At 36.7% G+C, this 20,088-nt stretch overlaps 1 protein-coding gene across 5 annotated transcripts in view; it reads right to left on the minus strand.

Annotated features, from left to right (window-relative positions):
- The window catches only part of Ccdc148 (coiled-coil domain containing 148), a 314,744-nt gene that overhangs the window by 67,686 nt on the left and 226,970 nt on the right, over positions 1 to 20,088 (minus strand). The window lies entirely within an intron of this gene.

Below are 20,088 nucleotides of genomic sequence, written 5' to 3' on the forward strand. Positions count from 1 at the left end.
ATGTTACTGCCTCTAAAGAATATGACCTACCTGTTACTCAAGAATATTTTTATCCTCTTATGATAATGCAGTCTTTAACAAATACAGCATTAGAACTATTTTTACTTTAAAAGCATGGTTTTATTTATGCTAATGGACAGCAGGATGTTGAAAGCATTATGCTTCTGGGGAAGTGGCAGGAGATGGGTAGGAGGAAGGAGGGAAAGAACAAATTAGCAGGGTTGTGGTAGTCCTGACTTATGTGGTAAAATAAAGGTCAAGCTTCTCAAGTTTAAAAAGGTGAGTGCATCCTTCTTCTCAGGCCTATTTTATTTCTCTTCTCTTGAAATGGAGGCAGAAGGACAAAACCAAGTGTATACATGTGCTATTTTCGGGGGACTAAAGCCGTGATTCAGGATTCCCCAGTGTGATGAGGCAATTTAAGTTAATGTTTATTTTGCAGAGGCCCTTTTTACCACTCTGATCTGCCATATTGTATCTGGATCAAGAGACTGGGTTTTTCTGGTGGAAAAGTGAGTGGTACCTCAATAATGAACACCAGCAGAAGTGGGTGTTATAGAGGCTGGATTAGCCTCACCCCCAATGTGGCATTTCCCCTTTTGAGAGATGGATATGAAAATCTATGTAGTTTTCTGGGTTGCCTTAGCACCCTGGTCTCAGATTCCCAGGAGATCCATAATAAGCCTCCTAAATTCCATGGCCAGAGCTATAGCAACACTTCAGCCACAATAGTGACATTGGTTCAGTGCTTAATGACAGTCTGGATAAGCTCCATATAAGGTGATATCCATTCCACAGATGACCAGGGTCTGAGTTTAGGGAGAATGGAGAGAAAGCTGGAAAGATACAGCACTAAAGACAGTGTGTGAGAGAGAGGGTAGAGATGAAAGAGAGGGGCATCCCTGACTGACAAAGTCTGTTCCAGAGTTCTAACTGGTAAGTGCCAGGGATTAATATCAAATATCAAATATCTTAATATAAAATATGAAGGTATTAACAATGATTATTTAATCTTCATCTGGGAATTAAAAGGGATCTTTTTTATTCTTTATGCTTTTCTGTATTACTTTATTTTACAGTGAGTATATCTTTCATTATCAGGAAAGAATAAAAATACTTCAAAAGTAAATTTGAAAAATAGATACTGAATTAAAGAACATTTTTCTCTGCCTTGCAACGTATCAATAATGTTTTCTTGCTCCCAGCATTGGCCATGGAGGAAAAGTCAGTGGTCCTTTTGCAGACATTAACTTGAACATAAGCAGACTGATACATGGTCACTGGGACTTTTGTGAATCTCAGGACAAATTGTTTCTATTCTTAACTCACTGGTACCCTCAGCCATTACTACAGTGTGAGTCCCTCCCCTCTTTCTTCTTCTCTCTCCTTTCTTCCCCCTGCTCTCCTTCCCCCTCTCTCAATTTACTCTTTCACAGTGCATCCTCCAGAACCCTCTGGAACCTTATATCATCATTCATAACATCTTCCACATCTTTAATCTTCAGAACATTACCTCCTTGTTTTGACTGAAATTCTCTTGAGTGAAGAATAGTCATATTCTGTTGCCCCATGTGCAGAAGGGCTTGGAATAGTTTGGACATTTTCCTCATTATAACTGCTATTTTTTAATTAACAAAACTCCATGATTTATTTAAAATTCTTTAGATTTTACCACATGTGCTTTTACTGTTCTAGAGTCTCATTATCTTATCATATTGATACTAGCATTTAAGAGCAAATTTGGCACCAGATTATATTTATACTCTCACTGCACTTGATTTTCTATTTTTTCATTTTTTAAAAAATTGTTATTTTTAGATATATATGACAGTAGGGTATTTTTTGACATATCATACATGGGGTGAGACCCTTTACAACTTTGATCCCATTCTTGTAGTTGAACATGATATGGAGTTACGCTGGTCATGTATTCACATATGAGCACAAGAAAGTTATATCCAATTCATTCTACTGTCTTTCTTATTCCCATTTCCCCCTCCCTTCCCTGCATTCCCCTTTGTCTAACCCAATGAACGTCTATACTTTCCCTTCCTACCCTCTCTTGTTAAGGGTTAGCATCCACATATTAGAGAGAACATTTGACCTTTGATTTTTGGGGGGACTGGTTTATTTCACTTAGTATGATATTCTCCAATTCTATCCATTTACCATCAAATGCCACCATTTCATTTTTTATAGCTGAGTAATAGTCCATTATGTATGTATACCACATTTTCTTTATCCATTCATCTGTTGAAGGACAACTAGGTTGATTCCATAGCTTGGCTATTGTGAATTGACCTGCTATAAATTTTGTTGTGACTGCATCACTGTAGTCTGTTGATTTTAGATTCTTTGAGTATATACCAAGGAGTGGGATAACTGGATCAATTGGTGGTTCCAGTCCAAGTTTTCTGAGAAATTTTTATACTACTTTCTATAGTGGTTGCACCAGTTTACAGTCCTACCAGCAACGTATGAGTGAACCTTTTTCTCCACACCCTCACCAACATTTATTGTTACTTGTATTCTTGAAAATTTCCAATCTGACTGCAGTGAGATGAAATCTCAGTGCAGTTTTTTATTGCATATCTCTACTTGTCTCTCTAACAAGAGATGTTAAATATTTTTTCATATATTTTTTTGATCATTTGTATTTCTTCTTCTTTGTAGTACCCATCTAGTTCCTTTGCCCATTTATTGATTGGGTTATTTATTATTTGGGTGGTAAGTTTTTTGAGTTCTTTGTGTATTCAGGAGATTATTGCTTTATATGAGGTATATATGGTAAAGATTTTCTCCCATTCTGTGGGCTCTATAACTGCTGTTTTTAGACCACTGTGATATTGTTCTCATGTATAATTCCTCTCCCTTTGATATTTACTCTATCTGGATATACCCTCATTTATCTGTCCTTATCACTGGTATGTGTGGTCTTCCAAGTCACTCTCAAATACCTATCAAGACTTCAGATGCCCAAGTCATAACCTCCTCTATGTTAGCTCCTCCTTCCACCTTCCTAGGAAACTTCAGCATCTTTCTGAATGTCCCTTCAACTTGTTATTCTCACACTTACATGACTTTGTCCATTCCAGGGACTCACCTCCTCCTCCTCTCCCAGAATTCTATTGTCACTGGAAACAGTTCCACCTGTTTAATCTTTAATTACAGCAATAGACTCTGTGACCAAAACTGAGCCCCCATCACATCATCTTCTGGGCTCTGGTTGAATAAAGCTATTTCTTTAGTTCAGCCCTCATCATAATGCTTTGCTAATTAGTACAATTTTTTCTCTTCCACTAAATTGCAGAAATTGGATTTATTTGTTGTGATACTTTTGAGAGCAATTAAATGTCTAGAACATAGCATGTATTTAGTAAATACTTGATTGGTGACACAATTGTAGAAACTGGTGTCAAATTTATGGCTTCATTAGAATAGTTAATGACATTCAGCATTGCTTTTATGAATTCCTGGTCAATTCTTCTCAATTTTTCATAGTGATATTTCAAAACATGTTCACTGTCTTTAGTTCTATACCTGCCTCTACTTCCTCACTTTTACCCAAGGAAACAGAAGCTTTAAAAGTAATTTCCTTGATGTCCTGCACATCAGAGGAAGAAGTGCCCTTCCTTCTGCTCAAGATAAATTCCTCATTACAACCACAGTCCCATTCCCAATTCCATCTTCTCAATAATCTTACTCTATCAACCATTCCCTCTCTTCATCCTCACCATCTTTTCTGCTTCCTTTTCTCTACACAGAATTAAGCACAAATATGCTCCATTAAAATTTTTAAAGGACATTCTTTAGAACCTCCAAGATTTTGGCACCACACTCTTCATTGTCACTTTTTTGGCCCAAGCATCTTAGAATGCTTACTGTTCTCCAATTTCAAATATATTATTTTATTCCTCACCCATGGTGCTCCTACCTCTACCTTCCACCCAGATTCATTGTTCTTACCAGTGATGTCCAAGGGATTAAATAAATAATCATTTCAATTCTTACTTTACTTGATGTCTCTGTGTATTCAGTTCTGTTAGCCCTTATCTAGAGTCTTAAAACAGTAATGACTTTGTCATTCATTTGTTCAACAAATATTTATTGAGCACATGCTTGAAGATGTTGTACTATGTACATGGGCTATGGTATTTAAAGAGAGAGAACCCTATGCTTCATTAAACTGGAGTTTTATTGAAAAAGAAGAGACAGTAACCAAGGAAATGAAGAATTATTACATGTGTCTTAACTCCTAAGAAGGAAAGAAGTAGGGTGATAATGCAGAATAATTTGGGTAGAATTAGTAGAAGGCATATTAAAATGTTTTCCACAAGACCTTTGGGTAAAACCCTGAAAGATAAGAGGAAGGCAGCCATGGAAAGAAATGGAGGGGAGAACTGCAGAGAGAAGAAACTGTGGGTGCAACAGCCTTGGGTGGGAAAGACCTCACACATTGCTGAGAATTGGGAAGAGGCCAGTACAATGGGAGTAGGCAGTGTGAAGACAAGAGGTAAGACTGGAGAGCTGCTGGGGGACTAGGCCAGTGGTTGGTAGTTAAAACAGGGAAGTCATTGTCAAGTTTAAAGCAAGAAATGACAAGATATGGCTTACATTTAAAAAAACAACTCTGCTAGTAAGTGGAAAATAGATACTAGAGGAACTAAAGAGAAACAAGGAGACCAGAAGGAAGGATATTTGGACTAAGATATAAAATGAAGTGTTCAGATTTGAGATGTGCTTGTGGGTGAAGTCAGAATGCTCATTCAGGGACTGGATAGATATGGAGATTGGAGGGCAAAGAATAAATAATGATGCCCAGGTTTTTGCTGGAGCAACTGGCTGGATGATGGTCTCAATAACTGAGAAGAAAGATGAAAGAATAACAGATTGGGAGAAGGGAGACACCCAGTTTTGAATATGTAACACTTGATTGCCTGTAACAGCTCTAAGTGGAGATGACAAGCAAACATCTGGAAGTATAAATGGGTGGCTCAGAGGGAGAATTCAGTGCTGGAGGCCTAAATTAAGTACCTACAGTTTTAAATGATAGCTGTTGCTACAGAACTAGATAAAATCCTAGGATGAAAACATAAATAAATAGAAGAGAGAAGGTGACCAAGCACCTTTATGCTTCTCTACTTTTTACATGGTTTTCTCTACTAGAATAATTTCACTTCTCTCCTCCACCTTCCAATCTTACTCTATTTTTTCCTCAGGTTTCTGTTTTCTTTAAGACCAGAATGAATGCCATCACATTCTTGAAACTTACTCTAAGTCCTTAAGGGAAAATGTTAGCTCCATTCTTGGTCCACCAATGATCCTTTGCTTATGATTTATTGCCCTTCTATCTTTGTCCTACTTCAAGTTTCTTGATTGTCTTTCATAAGATTCTGCCCTTGGACTGTGATTGATACACTGCGGCATTCACTACACGCCTGGAATTGCTCTGCCTTTCCTGGCTGCCTGGTAGATTCATCCTGTTCATTCCTTAAGACTCAGTTTGAGCACTCCTCCCCAGTCTTTCTCCTCCTTCTCCTCTAGGTAAGGTCAGACGTACCCTCTAGGTATTATTTGTGTTTCCTTGGCATGGCATTTCCCAAATGATCTGCACTACTTATCATTGTACTCCTAGCACTTTCTGTTGTTTCTGACATAGAATAGGGTTTCATGGGTCACTATTAGGTGAGTGGAAGCTTCTTCTGGTCCCAAGAATAGCAAAGTTGTGGATGGAAACCTGGCCAGCAGTTTTATTTGCAGGATGGTAAAGGCTGAATTAAGCACTTCCCTAAGGACAGTTCCATTCTCTTCTCATCAATTAATAGAAGCAGAGAGTATGGATCAAGAATTACTGGCTTTTCAAGCCTCAAATAAATGTCAATACTAAGGGTGTCCCTTTGGGGACAGATTCTATATGCACTGATTTTTAGACTTTTCGAGTGGTCCTTAAAACATTCCAGGAACAGGTGTTCAGAAAGTATAAATGATGAGTTGAATTCAAAGCTGGTCTCTCTTGACTACTACATGAGGTTTCTAAAAACAACAACAACTTTCATTTTCCCCATATCCTCTTATTGCCTCTGATTTGTATTGGATGCACAACATTCCTTTTCAAAGTGCCACATTTTGCTCATTTTGTTAAATTCACACTAGTAGAAGTGTAAATAAACTGAAGAAACTATTCTACATGTAGATCTATGTGCCAAAATAATACTATGCTACTTCCTGAGGGCTTAAGTTCACTTTTATACCATATTTCATAATCTTCCAATCTATTTCATAATCTTCCAAACAACTTGCTTCATAAACCCCCACTAATAAGTATGAAGTTCATGGCATGAAGGTATATCAAAGTTTAATTCTAAAAACCTTAGATTAATATTACACACCATTAAATTCAGCTTGAAATAAGAATTTCTTGTTTACACATGGAAGGCAGAAAGTTAAAGAATTATATTAGGAAAATAGGTGGCTTCTAATTGTGGGTTATCTCTGTCATGTTGAATCTTTGAACAAATAGACTTCTGTTCATTGTTCCCAGGTCTTTTCTCCAAAGCTCTAATAACTTTTTCAGCAGAAGGTCATAATACTTAACCAGACACACAAAAGAAATTATCTATCAAGCTTTAATATCCAGTTCAATTCTCGAATAAACCATTAAGAGACATTATATTTTTATCCCATTTTCTATATTGTAATTTATTTAGATAGTTCCTTGAAACTTAAAGATTTCCTTTCTGCTTTTTGCTAGAAATGTGAAACCCCAAATAAACAAAGTATCATTGTTATATGTAAAAACATAACAGGATATCTTAATAGAAAAAAAATACTCATTTTTAACTTAGATTTTTCCATTCCTTTAATTAAGAACAGTGTTGGTATCTATATCACATAAAATAACTACCAATTGAAATATGGCTCCTCTTTTTATATCATCCAAGATCACCTGTATTTTGCCACATAATTTTTGACATATTTTGTGAACTCCTGGAAGGTAAAGAAATTTCCTAATATTGTAGTAGATATTTGTATTTGGTGTCACATCTTGCAGAAGAGAGGTGCAAGATATACATTTGCTCAACTGATCCAATGAAAAAGAATACAGGAAGGTAGCATTGCTTAAAATACTTCTCTTATATCAGCTCATATAAATAACAAAGCACCTGAATAGAAAAATAACGTTGCAACTTTTCAATCAATGAGCCAATGTATTTAGTCATGGGGGCGGGGTGTGGACATTTAATCTCAACAGAGCCTGAAGAGCTAGCACTTCTGTGAGTCAAGTTGCTCATCAGAGCCACAATCAAGCTACTTTGTGCACACTTACTTCTCCCCTCAAAACCTTTCACTCAATGTTGTCTCTTCTATATTTTGTGGCACAGCAATTTCTGTGTGCCTCAGCCTTGGACTGGTTTAAGTTTCTGAATAAAAAGTTGACTTCAGTAGCATTTCTTTACAGGCATTCATTATGCAAAGATGGGAAAACTCCACATGGGCAAGACATCAAAGCCAGATCACTGGTTTTCAAAATAAAAAGAGAGGTTTCCACCATGAGATTAATAGATCTTTCAATCCACAATTCAGATTGTTCATATTGCAGCTACATATTAGGACCCTAAAATTAAAAATTTCAGCCAATATTTTCCAGGTTGATAAACAAGTTCATCCACTGCTATTAGGAGAGTAAATTGTCCTACCTTTTCTGAAGAAGAGTAAAAGAAGAATCAAACTAACAAAAGTCTTAAGGATTAAGAAACAAACTTTTAAGGACTAACAGTTGGAAATTTACAAAGATTTATATTCAGGTATACTCATCACACTTCTTGAAAAAGTGAAAAGATTGGAAACAATTTAAATATCCCACAATGTGAGACTGGGGAAAAATGTAATTCTGAAAAACACTATACAACCAACAAAAACTATGTGTAGGTAAAAAGGAAACTATGCAAGATATATTGATAAGTTGGAGAAAATCAGGTCAAAAATAATATACCTGCATGTGTAGGAAAAAAAGGGTGTAAGGTCATTGTTAATAATTTTCTTTTGTCAGTGGTTTAGGATCTGGGTTTTTACTTATTTTATATGCTTGTTTGTATTTTCTAAACTATCTATAATAAGACATAAAATTCTTCATAAATACAGAAGTATGTTTTTTTTTCAAAATCTGAGGAAGAAAGTCAATATTTAGGGGGGCACCTATGGACATAATATCATTCATTCCTAAGCTTTACAAACATCATTCCTGTATCAAGTCAAATGACAAAAAAACTATTTCATTTTTGTCACCTTTCATGTGGTACCACTTTCACTTTCTGTGAAAAGTTTCACAGAACCGTAATTTAATTTTATGCCCTAGGCCTTATCAAGGCTGATGCAATATCATATGAGGATTGACTTAGACTCATAAAACTTCTATGCCAAATGCCATCTATTGAATAGGTTGCTGCTAGCTCCTGGTATGCTGTATATCATTAGCAAATGTTTTTCAATTACAACACTCTTCTTTACTCTTGGTTTGCTGATGTAACTATATTCCCATCTCCTTAATTTCTTATCTCTCACTCTCTTACTGATTATCTATTTTAATGATTCCTAATAGCAAACAGATGGTGTGACCAAAATTAGGATAAATTGAGAATAATGTAATAAGAGAATAGTTGGAAAAGGAGGGTTACAATGCAGGGAAATCACAAAGAACTGTGTGGTACAGAGTTGATGTATCACTTACAGACCAGAGACAGAGAAGGCTGGTGGGAAAGTTCACCGAACGGGAGCTGAGAACTTTAGTGGACACAGCTGGTCAGCCCAACCCTACAGTACCAGGGTTTGGGGAAATAGCTCTCTTAATCTCACTCTCCTTCTTCACTCTGATCTGTGTTCCACTTCAGCTGAACCCAGAAGCCAGAGGCCAAGGGAGACACCCAGAGAAAACACTCTGAGCAGAGTAAAAAGCAGATAAACCCAAGAGAAGATATTCAGCATAATGGTGTGTTAATCACTCTCATTTAAATTAGTTTGGAAGTAGATAATATAGACATGCATAAATTAATAGCATCAGTTCATTTCAGGCAGTGTTCACTTTGGTCACTTAAGTGAGCATTTTTCCATAGCAGAGCTACCTACTCAAACTGGCAGTATGCTATTTTCTGCTATGATGCAGTTCTATTTCTTATAACAGGATGAACCAAGAAAGTGTCTGGGGTAAACACATTAGTTATCTCCCTGTTAATTGAAATGCCAGGTGCATTAAAAAATAACTGTCATGTCTTCTTTAGGAGGAACGTCTATTTTCAGTATGGGCATTGAAATATTACATAATGATTATGTCATATGTTGATACTGCTGAAATGAATTGCCTGTAAGCTTGTTTAATTTCTCTCTTTTTGCTATTCATTAAGGGAGTATATACACCAAGGATGTTTTATTTAAAACCTGAAGTGTCAGAAAGAGTGAAGAATGAAAACTAATCAAACCTCAGTCATTCAATCACGACTTCTTAGAGCTGAGGTGATTTTGTGACCACTTAATCCAAACCTTCACTTAACAACCGAGGAGGCAAAATCCCACTGAGCCTATGTAGCTTGCCCAATGTCATTCATCTTGCTAGGACCTCCTAGTTTGGCACATATTCCTCTATAATCCAACATCAAAGTTGTATGTTGTATAAACTTAGTAGTCGTATATAGTTGTTCATTAAACTCATCCATTCAATAAATATTTTTGGAATGCCTTGCACTAGGCACTGGAAATAAATGGAAAAGAGAAAGACAAATTCCCATTTTTCAACAGGTTTTATATTCTAGCAGAGGAAATGAAGATGGTTAATCAATCAATAAATAAATGTCAAGAGGTAACAAATGCTAAAGGAAAAATAATGAGGATAATAGATAATGACTGGGAAGGAAGATGCAATTTTAAGTTACATCATCAAGAATGTTCTTGCTGAGATGAGGTTTGTTGCAACACTGAATTATGGGAAGGAGTTTTGCAGACATCTGGGAGAGAAGGGTTGAGGAAGAGGAACAAGACAGAACAAAAGGCTAATGAGACGAGTGCGAGGTTGCTCAGCAGGAGGGAGTAGGTTGTGATGACGGGCAGAAGTGGGGGTGGGAAGTGGTAGGATATGAGATCCAAGAGGTAATGGTACAGTGTGAGGAGGCCGATCATGTAGCGCCTTCTCCATCAGAGTTAGGACTTCAGATGTTACTTCATGTGGGATGGGAAGCCATCCATGTGTTTTCAGCAAAGGATTGACATGACATGAAGTGAATTTTAGAAAGATCAGTCTAACTTCTGTGTAAAAATCAGATTGGAGGAAGAGTAAGACTAGAAAGGGAGGAAGAGAAATGAGTTAGGAGATTCAGAGGCTATTATAATAGTCTTGATTATATTTTAAAGGCAGAGCCTTCTATTCATGCCAAGAAGTAGGGGTGTTTGGCGGGGATAGAATCAAAGATGATAGCAAAGCTTTTGGCCTGATCACTGGGAAGACAGATTGCCATTTATTAAGAAAAGGAAGGAAGGGAAGGAGTAGGTTTGGAGGGAAAGGCAAGAACATAGTTTTGGCATATTAGATTTGAGACAGTTGGATATGTGAGTTTAGAGTTTAAGAGAGAAGTTTACCCCACAGATATTAATTTATTATAATAAACATATAAATGATATGTAGTTATATTGGATTAGTTGAGATTGCCTAGAAAATTGATGTTCTTAGAGAACTGTATCAGTTAAGTTTTTGTAGCTGTGACCAAAATACCTGATAGGAATAATTTAGCGAAGGCAAAGTTTATTTTAGCTCATGGTATCAGAGGTTCAGCCCATGGACAGGCAACTTTGTTGTTCTGGGCCCTGGTGAGGCAGAACATCAAGGAAGGTGGGCATAGTGAAAGAAAGCTGCTCACCTCATGGGAGCCAGGCAGGAGACAGAAAGAGAGAGACAGAGACAGAGAGAGACAGAGACAGAGGGAGGGAGGAACCAGGGACAAAATATATAATCATTAGGGCACACCACCAGTGACCCACTTCCTCCATCTGTACCTCACCTTCCTACAGTTACCACCAACTAATCCATTTACATTATTAATCCATCAAATGGATTAATCCACTGATTCGGTCACCTTATTAGCTCTCATAATCATTTCACCTCTGAATATTGCTACATTAACACAGGAACTTAGTAGGGATACCTTATAATGAAACCATAACAAGGACTGAGCCCCAAGGACACTAAAAACTTAGGAGATAGAGTGATGAGGAAGATCCATCCAGTTTGCTGGAAAAAAGACAACATTGAGAGGAAGACTGAAAATAAAAAGTGTTCAACGGTACTGATCATCAGAGAAATACAAATCAAATTCACCATGAAGTATCAATTTCCTCTGCTTAAAATGACCATTGTCAAAAAGACAAAAGATAACCACTACTGACAAGGATGTGGAGAAAAGTGAACCCTGTACACTGTTGGTGGGAATGTAAATTAGGACAGCCATTATGGAGAATAACATGAAGATTCTTCAAAGACAACTACCACATGATCCAGTAATTCTACTGGAGGGGATGTGTCCAAAGGAATTGAAAACCTGTATGTCAAAGAGACATCTGCAGTGCCGGGTTCAATACAGCCCTATTCACAACAACCAAGAAACGAAAACAACCTAAGTGTCCATCACCCGATGAATGGATAAAGAAAATGTGGCACATGCACACAATGGAATATTTGTTCAGCCATAAAAAAAGGGATGAAATCCTGTCATGTGTGACTACATGAATTGAACTAGAGGTCATTATGTTAAGTGAAACAACCCAGGCACAGAAAGATAAGTACTTCATGATCTCACTCATGTGTAATCTAATCATATAAGTTGAGAGCAGAATAGCAGTTAGCAGGAACTGGTGAGGGGTGCTAAAGAAAGGCTGATCAACAAGTTACTAAGTTGTAGTTCAATAGGGGTAAGAAGTGTTGGACTGCTATTGCTCAGTAGGGTGACTATAGATAACATGAAAATATGCATATATTTTAAAAGTTTAAAGAATTTTTAATGTTTTCACCACAAAGTAATAATAAATGTTTGAGGAGATAGATATGTTTACCCTGATTTGAACATTTCACAATGTATACATGTGCTAAAACATCACATTATGCCAAATAAATATGGACAATTTGATGTCGATTAAAGAAAATCAAGACAAATTTTAAAAAAACAGGAGGAGAGAGGTTGAAGATATTATATTTAGGCTATGGAATGATATCTTCTAAAGAGAGTGTGGGATCAAGGAAAAGTATTTTTTAGATGAAAGGCATAATAGCATATTTATAGAATATATCTTAGAAGAAGTAGGAGAAGAGAGAGGAGGGCGATTGGGACAAACTTGAATGGGATTGAGAGGATTGTATTCAGTGGACCAATGGAGTGGGCTGGCCTTACACAGGAACACAGACACTTCAACATTATAAAAGAAAGGGAGGTGGGGTCATGGGTATAAAGGCTCATAAGTTGGTGGATTTAATACTGGAAGCCTCTGGCAATTCTATTGTAAAAAGGATGTAGATATGTAAAGACCACATCAAAGTGATTTTTTTTCAATCTACTTAACAAAAAAAATGGTACTAAGGATGCAATGACAAAGGTGTTTTTATCTGTTTATAACAAACTTACTCTAGTGATCTGATTTCTTGTAAAGTGTTGAGGCACAGTGGTTCATTAACTCAGAGATTTCCTGGGAGAATATTAAGAGGTTTAAGGAAACAGACATAGTGAGCTATGTGCACCTTTAGAACATTAAAAAAAAATTGACTAGTGAGTAGGCAGGTACTATTAAAGATCTTTAAAATTATCAAGTAGCTATCAATTGGACAGTTCTAAGCAAACCAGGACAAGACTGAAATCATGAAAATGAGCCTAAAGCAAATAGCTTGAAATTGTGATTTTTCACAATGAATTAATTGTAAAATTAACAGCAAACAACAATCACAATGATAGACAGCATAGCACAGTATTTTAAATAATACACTATGGAGTCAGACTGCTTTGGTTCATATCCTAACTGTACCTCTTAATGTCTACATGACTTTTGAGAAATTCTGCGAGTTCTATGTGTCTCAATTTCTTCATTTATAAAATGGGGATCATATTATTATTTATCTCTGAGGGGGCTTAAGAAGATGAAATGAACATAGAGCAGTACCTTGCATATAGCAAGCACTGTTTAAGTCTTTGTTAATTATATCAAATGACTATGAATAATCAAACCTCACCTGGAGTTAATTTTTAAGTTTTCTTCTTCTAAAACTGCCTACTGGAAAATCTTTGCAGAAAAACAAATACATCTGGCTCTTGATCAGTTAGTCTTCTCCTTTTTTTTTTTTAAAATTCCTCCATCTGACATTTTCTTAAAATTATGACATAGCAAAAGATAGAAAGATTCCATCAGTATTTTCAGCTTTTAAAGACATTCTACTAGAAGCTTTCACTTTAAAAAGACAGTTGAAATGAGGGAAAGTATACTTCTTGGAAAACTATTGGTCCATCTTTGGGTTATCATCCTATTTTTCCTGTCACCTGTTGACATACTGAGAGTAAACTCTATGCTCAGAAGATTAGAATCAGTTAATTTAATAAGCTTGCCTTAAGGATCATTTCTAAATTTTAGTAAGAGAATAAGGAACACTATAAACATTTTCAAATTAGATGTTTCTTGATTTTTTTCTGTTGTATAATTGAACCTCGCATTCTACATTAAAGTCTGATTCCCCAGTTTACTTTTGAGTTCTGTTTACATAAAATATATACTATCATTTCCTTTTTACTATTATAATATCTTCATAATTTACTCATTCATTTCTTTTAAAGAGGGGGGAGAGAGAGAGAGAGAGAGAGAGGGAGAGAGAGAGAGAGAGAGAGAGAGAGAGAGAGAGAGAGAGAGAGAATGAGAATTTTTTTATTATTTGAGAATTGAACCTGGGCCGCACGCATGCCAGGCAAGCGCGCTACTGCTTGAGCCACAACCCCATTCCACTCATTCATTTTTTTTATTTCCTATATTTTGGGTATTTCATTAGATTTCCACATTAAAAAAACTAATACTTAAAAGAAAAACACTGGGGGGGTGTCTCAGTAGTAGCATTTGCCTAGCATGCATGAGGCCCTGGGTTTGATCCCCAGCACTACCAAGAAAGAAAAAAAAAAGGAAAAGAAAAGACTTCCTCAAGCTTTACAAGGTCACATATCTAGGAGTTAATAATAGAAAAAAAAACAAGATAGAGAGTAGGAAGTAGTCAATGGGTTGGCCCTCAGCCCTATAGGGACTTCAGCTCTAGTGGCAGGTGGTTCCTTTACAAAGAGATTTGCTTGCATTGAGAGATTTGAGTGAGTGGGCATTAGAACAGAGGTCAAGTTGAAGTTCAGGGGATCACAGACATGTTTCTAGGGTCCAAGAATATAACAGGGTTCTTGTATTTCATATTCTATTTTATGAAAATGTAAAAAGAAAAGTTGTAAGACAATTTTTTATTTTATGTATGTTATGTTATGTTGTATATAGTACTGGGGATGGATCCCAGGGAGGGCCTTGAGCATGCTAAGCAAGTGCTCTACCACTGAGCTACATCCCCAGCCCTGTAAGTCAATTTTAAAACAACTGAATGTCCCTCTGTTGCTAAATGCTGCCAGAGTGTTTTTATTTATGTTCATGTTTTAGTTGATACTTATAATATATTCCATAAACAGAGAATATTTACATTTTAAGTCATTTTTGACTAATTGGGATTCAGTTAGAAAACTCTTCCCCTCTTTCCTCCCCTCACTCCTGCATGAGCCCTCACTCATATCTATCTATCTGTCTATCTATCTATCTATCTATCTATCTATCTATCTATCTATCTATCTATCTATCTATCTCTATCTCAAAGGAGCCTTGGTCTCTGTTAAAAGACTGGGAAGAAATGTTGTGAGGGACAAGGACCTAGAATAAACAGAGGACCTGGGCCAGGAGCAAGAGGTACCTTCTCTGAAGAGCTGTTTTCCAGGCAGCACCTTGATTCTAAAGGTTCTTTTTTCTACTACCTAAAGCCCTCAAATCTATATCACCCCCCCCCTCCTCAACACAGAGGACTCAATGCAGATGAAAGTCAATCAGTCACAGGTATTTGAAGGAAATTGCAGGAGACAGTTCCATATCCTTCAGTACCTGCAGTGCACAAATGCATGCAATAGCAATTAAAGGTCTAAACAAAAAGAGGAAAATTAATAGAAAGAGGGCTGATGAGCCCTACTGGAGTCAGTCACGGCAAAAAGCCTATCCTCCAAGGTCTGAACTTTGACTAACTATGGCAAAACTAATAATTTCTATTAGCATAAGGTCATTCACAGTAGGAAGTAATCAGACCATCATAGGCCAGTGTGAGGATAGGTGCCCAAAGCATGATTTGATGATACAGGGACCAGGAAATAAGAGGAGATCTAGGCATTGAAGAGAATAAAGGCACTCTCCTAATGACTCAGAGCTCAGAGCTTCATCAACATCCCATGAAAGTGGCAGAAAGTTAATCTTAAAAATCATGCTATAATGCATGTGTATATATAGATACATATATAGTTATACATATATATTTATGTTCATATTTTAAATATATGCATATATGTATTTAATTTATTATATGTATTCATGATCAACTCTACATAATTCACTGTATTTTGTATTTTTAGCCTTTCTTTATTAACTCTTTTGTTGTGTGTATAAATTTTGAAACTAAAAGAAATCTTTCTGTATTATTAGTATAACCTTCTGTTTTAGTCAGATTTTTCACTGCTATGACTAAAGAACCTGACCAGAACAACTGTAAAGAAGGAAAGCTTTATTTGAGGGCTCACAGTTTCAGAGGCCTCAATCCATACACAGTTGGCTTTATTTCTCAAATCTCCAGGTGAAGCAGAACAATATGGCAGGAGGATGTGTCAAAGATATGTGGCTCACAGGGTGATCAGGAAGCAGAGAGAGAGAGTTTACCACTTGCCAGATACAAATATATATCTCAAAGCCAAACCCCAACTCCCACCTCTTCCAGCCACACCCTACCACTTCAGTTACCACTCAGTTAATTCCTATCAGAGGATTAATTCACTGTGGGTTAAGACTCTAACAACTCACTCATTTCTCCTCTGAACCTTCTTGCATTGTCTCACACATGATCTGTGGGGGAACACCTCACATCAAACCAAAACACCTTTTATTGACCTAAGGACTGCAAATTATCCCATGGCAGAGCAAGCCTTTAAAAAATTATCAAAAGAGGGACAATTTCTGTTTGAGTGTCCTCTTACAATAGCATAGTATATGAAGAATGAAGGACCGGGTATAATACTCATTACTTTAAAGGCACTTGGTGTATATTTACTGAATAAGTGAATGAATGAATGAATGATTACTAAGAACTATAGGCTGTACTAATGAATCAATAACCCTTTGGTTTAAAGTGAATAATTATAGATACCCATTCAGGCATTCTTTATGTTATGATTAGAAAAATATCATCTTATAAGAACTTTCAAACAGTTATACAGACTTTAGAATTAGAGTTATGTCCCTTTAGAGACAACTTCCTGCCAGATAAGAACAACTAAGTAAAGGTAAAAAGAGCTGTGCGTCCAGGACATTAGTTTTTGAATCAGCCTTAATACCATTGCTTTTAATTATTACCACTATCATCGCTACCTGCCTGTTATTCTCATGATATTTTTCTAATTACTTTCTACAGTACCATTCCACAGGGTGAACAATAATACCAAAAAATATTATAATCATATTTATATTTATTTTTAGGAGCCAGGCATGTGCTAACTGCTTCACCTGCATTATTTTACTTAGTTTTTTAATCTATATAAAATTGAAAAAAATTAAGAAAGATAATTTCATTTAAAGCCATACAATTAGCAAGTGCAGTACTGAACCCCAGCTCAGATCTGAGTGAGTGAAAAAGCCCATATGCTCAATAGCACCCTGAGCCATTTCCCACTTGCAATGGGCTCTCTCAGGTTGTGGCTTTCCCCATTTTCTACCCAGTTGTTATACTTTAGATGTTAGGTGTACCCCAAAAGCTCATGTGTGAAAAAATGCAAGAAGATTTAGAGGAGAAATGATTAGTTGTAAGAGCCTTAACCCATCCGTGAATTAACCTCTGATGGGAATTAACTGAGTAGTAACTGAAGGAGGGTAGTGTGTGGCTGGATGAGGTGGGTATTGAAGGCGTGACTTTAGGGTATATATTTTGTATCTGCTGAGTGGAATCTCTCTGTGCTTCCTAATCATCATGTTTGCCGATTCACTCTGCCACAGTCTTCCTCCACCATGTTCTACCTCACCTGGAGAATAGAGCTGTTTATCTGTGGACTGAGACCTCTGAAACTATGGGCTCTCAACTTTTCCTCCTTTAAAATTGTTCTTGTTAGGTCTTTTAGTCACAGCTGCAAAAAAGCTGACTAAAACACCAGTTTATAATTTTATTTATTTCTCTTTGATGTTGGATCTTCTTCATCTTTATTCTGATAACTGGATCCTCTTAGATCAACTCCAAGATCTCCATTTTCCACATTTCTTGGCTCCATTCCAATGAGGTTTTAATGTGCTATTTAGTTATAGTAATGAGGCCAGTATATGACTGAATAAAGATGTGTCTTTGAACTGTTCTCCTTCTTCAGTGAAATATCATTTTAGATATTTCAAAACTAGCCTGTACTCTTATTAGAGGGAATTCTTATCTTCCACTCCTCACATAGCTCCTCTCCTAAAAGTTTCACAGTCACTTCCCCTCATTTTGGCAAATTTGGAAAAGTGACTGAACATATGCAGTTCAACTTAGTCTCTTTTTAAAACATCATCTGTCTTTGGGAAGCAATATTACCTTTCCTACCTTGCAGTAAGTAACCAGCCTGTCTCCTTCCAGGGAGATATGAGTAATATCTCCCTGAACCCAGATGGGTGGGGTTGCTTAAATGGTGGAGGTATTAGGAATGTCAGGTGGCCACAGGTGCCAGTCATAGCCTTTAATACTCAAAGCCATAGCCTTTAATCAAATTCAGCCCTCTGGGCTCTTGATTTCACCCTTTGAATCCTTTTTTATTAATGGTAGTACAGGCCTGTGACTACATAGTTTTACAGTCTACTTCCTGCCAGTAGAATTCTGGTCCCATTAGCCTCCCTTCATATTGTACTCTCTCTCTGTTCTTTTCTTGAGAACCCAATAGGCCTTCTGTAGACTTTATGGGAATTGAATTCCCTATATTAGACAAAAGCCACACCCACAATCTTTTTGAGATTATCCTCTCACTCTTGGCCTCTGTTGGGGTAGCTGAGGAACATCACCCTTAAACTTCCTGGAGACTGTCTAGTTTGAAAAGACCCAGGAGAACCACCCTTAATCTCCTAGAAGGATCTTTTATGTAACTGAATAATCTGACATTTGATCTTTTTGAGGATATGGTAAAGGACTGTATGTTCATATATTCAATCTTTTATCTGTGACATCCTGTTGGCAATAATTTCTTCCCTCTTGGGTCTTTTCCCATCTGAATAGACTGAGGATATCACAAAGCATTAAGTCCAGATCCTTTTTGTTTAATAGTTCTTCTCTCAATTTCTCTCTCTCCTTTTAACTTTCAGCAGCAGAAAGAAGCCAGGTGGCACCTTCACCCTTGCAAATCTTCTTTTATCACTTGAGAAGTTCACTACTTATACATTTTTTTTTCCATCCAGTTTCAAGGTGCAATTTCCCCAAGCTTTCTGTCACTTTATAAACTATTATAGGATTACTATAATAGTAATAAACTATTATTAGGATTACTAATCCTGCTTCATCCAGCTTCCAATAAAATGGTCATCACTTCTTCCTGAACCTTCACCAGTCGTATGTTTAACACCTATATTGCTACTAATACCTATTCAAGGTAATCTAGTCTTTCTCTATCAACCTCAAAATGATATCTTTAAAATTATTCTAGCTTTTTTCTACTTTGCAATTTTAAAGCCACTTTCACATTTTAAGGTACTTGTTATGGCAACATTTCACTTCCAGATACCAAAAGCTATATTAGTTTTTTTTTGGAAGCTTCTATTATACAAAAATTATGACTAAAATGTGATTTTAAAACAACACTCATTTATTAGCTCAGAATTTTGTAAATCAGAATTGGTAGGCTCTCTGCTCATGGTATCACAAGACTGAAATCATGAATTTTGTCAAAACCAAGTTCTCATTTAGGGAAAAATTTGCTTCCAACATCATTCTTGTTTTTGCTAGAATTAAGTTCCTCTAGTCATAAGACTATGTTATAGCTTCCCATTTCTTTGCTGTCTGTCCAGGGACTTTTTCAGCTCTGAGAGGCCACTCACACCCCTTGCCATATGACTCCCTCAATCTTTTAGCCATCAGATCCCTGTGCTTCAAATCTCTGATTACCCTCCCTGAAACCAGCCAGAGAAAACTCTCTACTTTAAAGGGCTTATGTGATTGGGTCAGGCCCATTCTGATAATCTCCCTATTATATGGCCATCTGTGCCATATAATCTAATTGTGGGAATAAAATTCACAGTATTTACACTTCTGGTGATTATGCAGGGCATGTGTAGAGGCAGGGGAAGAGAATTTCATGTCCTATCTTAGAAGACTGCTTGTTAAAATGTTAGTAATTGGACTCCTAAAATCCCCCAAAATGCTAAAAAAGCAGTTTGAAATATGACATTTAAAAAAATTTATTACATTCCCACCTTTTTGACCCTACTCTTAATTTTTCATATCAGTATACTATTAAATTAAAAAATACTACAGAAGAGATTTTATGATTCCTTTGATAACTGCCCTCATCTGAACCCACAAATTCTCACACAGAAGAAATGCTTTGCTCTGAATTGAGAAGACACTGGATTCTCTTCTGGGCGTAGAGCTCCTGGAGTCTTCAGAGAAGCAGTACTTTCCTCCAGCCGGCATTCCTTTTGGGATAGCCTGTGCCCTTATTGTAGACTGCCTCTCCTCTTCCCCAATTATCTGCAGGATGCATGGAATTCAGACTGATTGCCAGATTCCCTGAAGATGTATGG

This window comes from Ictidomys tridecemlineatus, chromosome 7 (assembly GCF_052094955.1).
Source record: "Ictidomys tridecemlineatus isolate mIctTri1 chromosome 7, mIctTri1.hap1, whole genome shotgun sequence".
NCBI classification, from domain to species: domain Eukaryota; kingdom Metazoa; phylum Chordata; class Mammalia; order Rodentia; family Sciuridae; genus Ictidomys; species Ictidomys tridecemlineatus.